Raw genomic sequence first — 7,337 nt, forward strand, 5'->3', positions numbered from 1 at the left:
ATAACAATGATCTCCTATTTTAACAGAAATAACAGGCATGCCTACCATAGGTCTATGTTTATCTTTAGCACCAGGTTTAGCAATTCTAGCAGTCTCATCACAGAAGTAAATAACATGCCCATCGATATTATCAGCCAAGAGATCTTTAACCATAGCAATATTAGGTTCAACTTTAACTTGCTCAGGAGGTTTGTGTGTCCTAATATTACTTTTGTTGACTATAGTTGAAGCTTTAGCATGATCCTTTATTCTAACAGGGAAAGGTGGTTTCTCAACATAAGCAGTAGGAACAACAGGATCATCATAAGTGATAGTCTTTTCTTCAACTTTAATAGGTGCAACTACCTTTACTTCAGTGGGAGGATTATATTTAAACCACTTCTCCTTAGGGAGATCAACATGAGTAGCAAATGATTCACAGAAAGAAGCTATTATCTCAGAGTCAAGTCCATATTTAGTGCTAAACTCACGGAAAGCATCGGTATCCATAAAAGATTTAACACAGTCAAACTTAGGTGTTATACCTGACTCCTTACCTTTGTCGAGATCCCAATCTTCAGAGTTGCGTTTAATTCTTTCCAATAAATCCCATTTGAATTCAATAGTCTTCATCATAAAAGTGCCAGTACAAGAAGTATCGAGCATGGAGCGATTACTGAGAGAGAGCCGAGCATAAAAAATTTGAATAATCATTTCTCTTGAGAGCTCGATATTGGGGCATGAATATAACATTGACTTAAGCCTCCCCCAAGCTTGAGCGATGCTTTCTCCTTCGCGTGGCCAAAAATTATATATATAATTACGATCACGATGAACAAGATGCATAGGATAAAACTTCTGATGAAATTCCAATTTCAATCGTTTGTAGTCCCATGATCCCATATCATCACATAGCCTATACCATGTCAATGCCTCTCCCTTCAAAGATAAAGGGAAGACCTTCTTCTTGATAACATCATCGGGCATACCTGCAAGCTTAAATAATCCACAAACTTCATCCACATAGATTAAGTGTAAATCGAGATGCAATGTTCCATCTCGTGCAAAAGGATTAGCTAGCAGTTTCTCTATCATACGCGAAGGAATTTCAAAGTAAACATTTTCAGTAGGTTCAGTAGGTTGAGGGGTAGCTAATTGTGGTTCCGGACGAGGTGAAGATACCCCAAACAAACCCCTTAAAGGATTGTTTTCCATAGTAACAAGTGGCAGTAAATTTCAGCACACTATATAAATTTTCCTTACCAAATTGCACCTACCAAAGGCGCTTCACTCCCCGGCAACGGCGCCAGAAAAGAGTCTTGATGACCCACAAGTATAGGGGATCTATCATAGTCCTTTCGATAAGTAAGAGTGTCGAACCCAACGAGGAGCAGAAGGAAATGATAAGCGGTTTTCAGCAAGGTATTTTCTGCAAGCACTAAAATTATCGGTAACAGATAGTTTTGTGATAAGGTAATTTGTAACGGGTGACAAGTAACAAGTGTAAATAAAGTGCAGAAAGATGGCCCAATCCTTTTTGTAACAAAGGACAAGCCTGGACAAACTCTTATATGAAGGAAAACGCTCCCGAGGACACATGGGAATTATCGTCAAGCTAGTTTTCATCACGCTCATATGATTCGCGTTCGTTACTTTGATAATTTTGTATGTGGGTGGACCGGTGCTTGGGTGCTGTCCTTTCTTGGACAAACATCCCACTTATGATTAACCCCTATTGCAAGCATCCGCAACTACAAAAGAAGTATTAAGGTAAACCTAACCATAGCATGAAACATATGGATCCAAATCAGCCCCTTACGAAGCAACTCATAAACTAGGGTTTAAGCTTCTGTCACTCTAGCAACCCATCATCTACTTATTACTTCCCAATGCCTTCCTCTAGGCCCAAAAAATGGTGAAGTGTCATGTAGTCGACGTTCACATAACACCACTAGAGGAAAGACAACATACATCTCATTTAAATATCGAACGAATACCATATTCACATGACTACTAATTGTTGGGGAACGTAGCAGAAATTCAAAATTTTCTACGCATCACCAAGATCAATCTATGGAGTAATCTAGCAACGAGGGGAAGGGGAGTGCATCTACATACCATTGTAGATCGCGATGCGGAAGCGTTGCAAGAACGCGGATGAAGGAGTCGTACTCGTAGCGATTCAGATCGCGGTTGATTCCGATCTAAGCACCGAAGAACGGTGCCTCCGCGTTCAACACACGTGCAGCCCGGTGACGTCTCCCACGCCTTGATCCAGCAAGGAGAGAGGGAGAGGTTGGGGAAGACTCCATCCAGCAACAGCACGACGGCGTGGTGGTGATGGAGGAGCATGGCAATCCCGCAGGGCTTCGCCAAGCACCGCGGGAGAGGAGGAGGGAGAGAGGTAGGGCTGCGCCAAGAGAGACAGGAAAACTCATGTGTTGGGCAGCCCTGACCTCCAGTATATATAGGGGGGAGGGGGCTGCGCCCCCTCTAGGGTTCTCACCCCAAGGGGTGGCGGCCAGCCCTAGATCCCATCTAGGGGGGCGGCCAAGGGGGGAAGAGAGGGGGGCGCCACTAGGGTGGGCCTTAAGGCCCATTTGGACCTAGGGTTTGCCCCCTCTCTCTCTCCCTGCGCCTTGGGCTTTGGTGGGGGGCGCACCAGCCCACCTGGGGCTGGTCCCCTCCCACACTTAGCCCACGCAGCCTTCTGGGGCTGGTGGCCCCACCTGGTGGACCCCCGGGACCCTCCCGGTGGTCCCGGTACATTACCGATAGCACCCGAAACTTTTCCGGTGACCAAAACAGGACTTCCCATATATAAATCTTTACCTCCGGACCATTCCGGAACTCCTCGTGACGTCCTGGATCTCATCCGGGACTCCGAACAACATTCGGTAACCACGTACATACTTTCCCTATAACCCTAGCGTCATCGAACCTTAAGTGTGTAGACCCTATGGGTTCGGGAACCATGCAGACATGACCGAGACGTTCTCCGGCCAATAACCAACAGCGGGATCTGGATACCCATGTTGGCTCCCACATGTTCCACGATGATCTCATCGGATGAACCACGATGTCGGGGATTCAATCAATCCCGTATTCAATTCCCTTTGTCTATCGGTATGCTACTTGCCCGAGATTCGATCGTCGGTATCCCGATACCTTGTTCAATCTCGTTACCGGCAAGTCTCTTTACTCATTCCGTAGCTCACATCATCCCGTGATCAACTCCTTGGTCACATTGTGCACATAATGATGATGTCCTACCGAGTGGGCCCAGAGATACCTCTCCGTTTACACGGAGTGACAAATCCCAGTCTCGATTCGTGCCAACCCAACAGACACTTTCGGAGATACCTGTAGTGCACCTTTATAGCCACCCAGTTACGTTGTGACATTTGGTACACCCAAAGCATTCCTACGGTATCCGGGAGTTGCACAATCTCATGGTCTAAGGAAATGATACTTGACATTAGAAAAGCTCTGAGCAAACGAACTACACGATCTTGTGCTAGGCTTAGGATTGGGTCTTGTCCATCACATCATTCTCCTAATGATGTGATCCCGTTATCAATGACATCCAATGTCCATGGTCAGGAAACCGTAACCATCTATTGATCAACGAGCTAGTCTCCTAGAGGCTTACTAGGGACATGGTGTTGTCTATGTATCCACACATGTATCTGAGTTTCCTATCAATACAATTTTAGCATGGATAATAAACGATTATCATGAACTAGGAAATATAATAATAACCAATTTATTATTGCCTCTAGGGCATATTTCCAACACTAATAGCAAGACTTCTCCCATGTCCTCAGGAACAAACGTAACTACTCACAAATCATATTCATGTTCATAATCAGAGGGGTATTAATATGCATAATGGATCTGAACATATGATCTTCCACCAAATAAACCAACTACCATCAACTACAAGGAGTAATCAACACTACTAGCAACCCACAGGTACCAATCTGAGGCTTTGGGACAAAGATTGGATACAAGACATGAACTAGGGTTTGAGAGGAGATGGTGCTGGTGAAGATGTTGATGGAGATTGACCCCCTCCCGATGAGAGGATCGTTGGTGATGACGATGGCGATGATTTCCCCCTCCCGGAGGGATGTTTCCCTGGCAGCACAGCTCCGCCGGAGCCCTAGATTGGTTCCATCAAGGTTCTGCCTCATGGCGGCGGAGTTTCTTCCCGAAAGCTTGCTTCTGATTTTTTCCAGGGTAAATGACACTACTAGGGAAAACCCTAGCAGCAGAGCGGGTTTTAGGTACATTAGTAGCGTGGGGACCGACGCTACTAATAAGGCGCTACAGCTAACACTTAGCAGCAGCGCGTGGGCGCCCGCGCTACTGGTATACAAGTGTAGCAGCAGCGTACTTCGTGCAAGCTCGCTACTGCTAATAGCTCTAGCGTGCTTGGGCTGGACGCGCTACTGCTACTGTCACGCTGCTGCTAACTTTCTCCACTCGCTACTCCTAATTTTAGTAGTTTTTGTTTTTTCTGCATATTTGTTTTGTATTTGAACAGGCTTTATACAAGAATCTTTAGCAGATACAAATGTCATCATGATACACATACAAATGGCTGTGAGGCCACAAATGTAATCATAGCATATACATACAGATAGTCTCATCATAATCATCATCCAACACAAAGTGGTATCTCGTCATCATCTCGAAAATAGCGATACAAGTCTCGATTACTTGCAACTACATCGCCATCCATCTAAACAATGATATACACGAGAAGAGCTATCACTTTGAGTGAGAGCGGAACTATGCAATACATGAGTTCGTATCCCTCTCTCGCATTAGCGTGAACCTAAACTAACTACTGCCTGTCGCTCGGAAACCGGAAACCGGTACACCTGGGCCTGACACTCCGGCCACTCGTCGTATATATACTCCTGGTGTAGCATTTCTTCGCCATCGATGATCTATCCACCTGCATCATCACATGAGTCGATGATATGCAACATATATAGTTGAGCAACAGAAAGAGACAGACTTGGCAAAAATAGAAGCAACATATCATAAGCATAAATAACAAAGTTGATCGTACCGAAAATGCCCTAACTAGAGTGATCGTCGCTAGTCGAGGAGGACGGTTTAATTACATCACAAATAAAGTTTCGTCGTGCATAACTCAGAGTTTCATCATACAGAAAGTATGGACTAAACGGACACATTGTCATATATCGACAATCACTCCAACATGTCGTGCCATCCATCCAAGTCAGGGAGATAGTCCCTGAGCCTAGTGAAAGGCTTCAGGTCGAGACGCTGAGAGGCTACCCGTGTTCGGACATCTTCCCACGACATTTGTCCTTCTTCGTAGAACATCCCTGTTTTTCCGACGACCTCCTTCATGATGATTTGGGCAAGTTCGCGCTGGATGTGATAGAACTCGGCTCGAAGTCGATGATCCTCGATATCTCCTACGTTCTTTGCCCATTGCAGAATATGGGCATCGCCGGATGTAGGTGACATGCGAAGGTCCTGGTGATCCCGTCTGTACTCCAGCATGTGGTGTAGGACATAGAATCCATCATTAAGAGAACCACTCGGTTGCTGGATGCAGCAGAAGTCGGTCTTATGGCCGAAGGCGAGCCTGCCGCCCCTTCTCTTCTTGTCCGTGACCTCTCCACCCCGTGCTTCGTAGTAAAACATAGCACTGTCGAGAACATCCTTGATGTGGGTGTAATCCTTTTGTGAATGTTCTTCGACGAGTCCAAGTAAAGAGCGTGGGAGTATCGGGGGTAGAGGATGATGAGGACGGCGCGCCTGCCGCTGCACAAAATAAGTACACCTCAAATTAGTTAGCCTCCACCATGCAAATGAATGATTGAAATTGAAGGAAGGATATCTGCGCGGATGACTTACACGGGATGATAAGGCACGAGAATCGCCTCCTTGTCCTTATTGGCGAGCATGAAATTGACGATGTATTCCCTCGCGTATTCACGGTGCTTTGCGCAGACTCCCAAGAAGCTCTCGTGCATGAAGGATAGGTCAGCGACACAGATATGAGGTATCTGCTCAACCCTGATGATGTAGTTCATGTGCAAGGCATAAAGGCGGACAAACGTAAAATCGAGCTTCTTCACGTGAAACATGTCGAATATGTAATCGAATCGAAGGAAGAACTTATCCGCGGGGAAGAAGTCGACATACGACAATTGCTGCGGAATGTTAACCACGTAGAGTGGGTATCCTGGATCTTTCGAGGCGATGAGGCCTTTCTCTATCTGCAGCACATCGTCATGAAGACTCCTTAGATCGCCGAATCTGGCCCTTAGCGCTGCTGCAGGTAGGATTGGTTGACCGGGGATATGCAATTTATCCGCACCGGTGATATCTATACGGTCTTGAACCCGAGGCTGCTGAGGCGGCTGGATCATAGAATTAGCTTTCTTGCCTTTCCTTGCTCTCTTCCTAGGCTTCTTTGCTGGAAGGTCGTCTATAATACGTTGAGCCTCCGGAGGCGGCAATTCAGGCACCGACTCATGACGCTCAAACCCTGAGTAGGCGCCAGTATAGACATACTGTTGAGTGCCATTGTCATCCTCATCCTCATCCATGGCGACATCATCAGCGACTAGTGGAGCATCTTCCTTACCCCATCCGCTATCACCCAACCCGACACCCGACGCTAATTGGGTAGGTGGGATGTTGATGTTCATACCTTGCTGAGGCTGCGTGCTTGTGGGTGTGCTCCCGGCCGCCTCCAGACGAAGCAGACTCTTTGGCCACAACAGGACCCACCCGTTGCAACAATCACCAAGCCGCCACGGGGTCTCGTCGTCATCCCCCCTAGTACCAGAGGAGGCAAATTCTCGTGGCCCGGTTTGACACTGGCCACGGAAACCTTGAAGACGTTTGGGGGGATCGGCCGGCTGTGGAACAATGGTTCCTTCGGCTTCATTATCGTCGCCTTCCCCACATCCACCTTCTGGTCGCCAATGGTGTACAATGTGGTGCACGGGGTTTCGTCGGCCTGCAAAGAAAAGTCTGTGACGTGAGACATCCAAAAGGCAACGAAAATGGGAGATTATACATTTATTGAAGGGGCCGGTGTGATAGATACCGTGAGGGCGTCGAGCTCAACCAAAGACGAAGCACCGCCGAGCACGTCCGATGCGGGAGCAGGTGCGGGAGCCGGTGCGGGAGCAGGTGCAGCTGCAGGTGCTGGTGCAACGCTAGTCGAACTGCTCCCCAAGAAGTCAGCAATGGGGAAGTCCGCTGCATTTTTTTCTGGATTTTGCCTGGTCCAATTGAAAACGGCCAGAACCAAGGAAGTGGACATATCTACAACCATCTGTTTTGCGGCAGCTACC

The sequence above is a fragment of the Aegilops tauschii genome, chromosome 7 (assembly GCF_002575655.3).
Source record: "Aegilops tauschii subsp. strangulata cultivar AL8/78 chromosome 7, Aet v6.0, whole genome shotgun sequence".
Lineage (NCBI taxonomy): Eukaryota > Viridiplantae > Streptophyta > Magnoliopsida > Poales > Poaceae > Aegilops > Aegilops tauschii.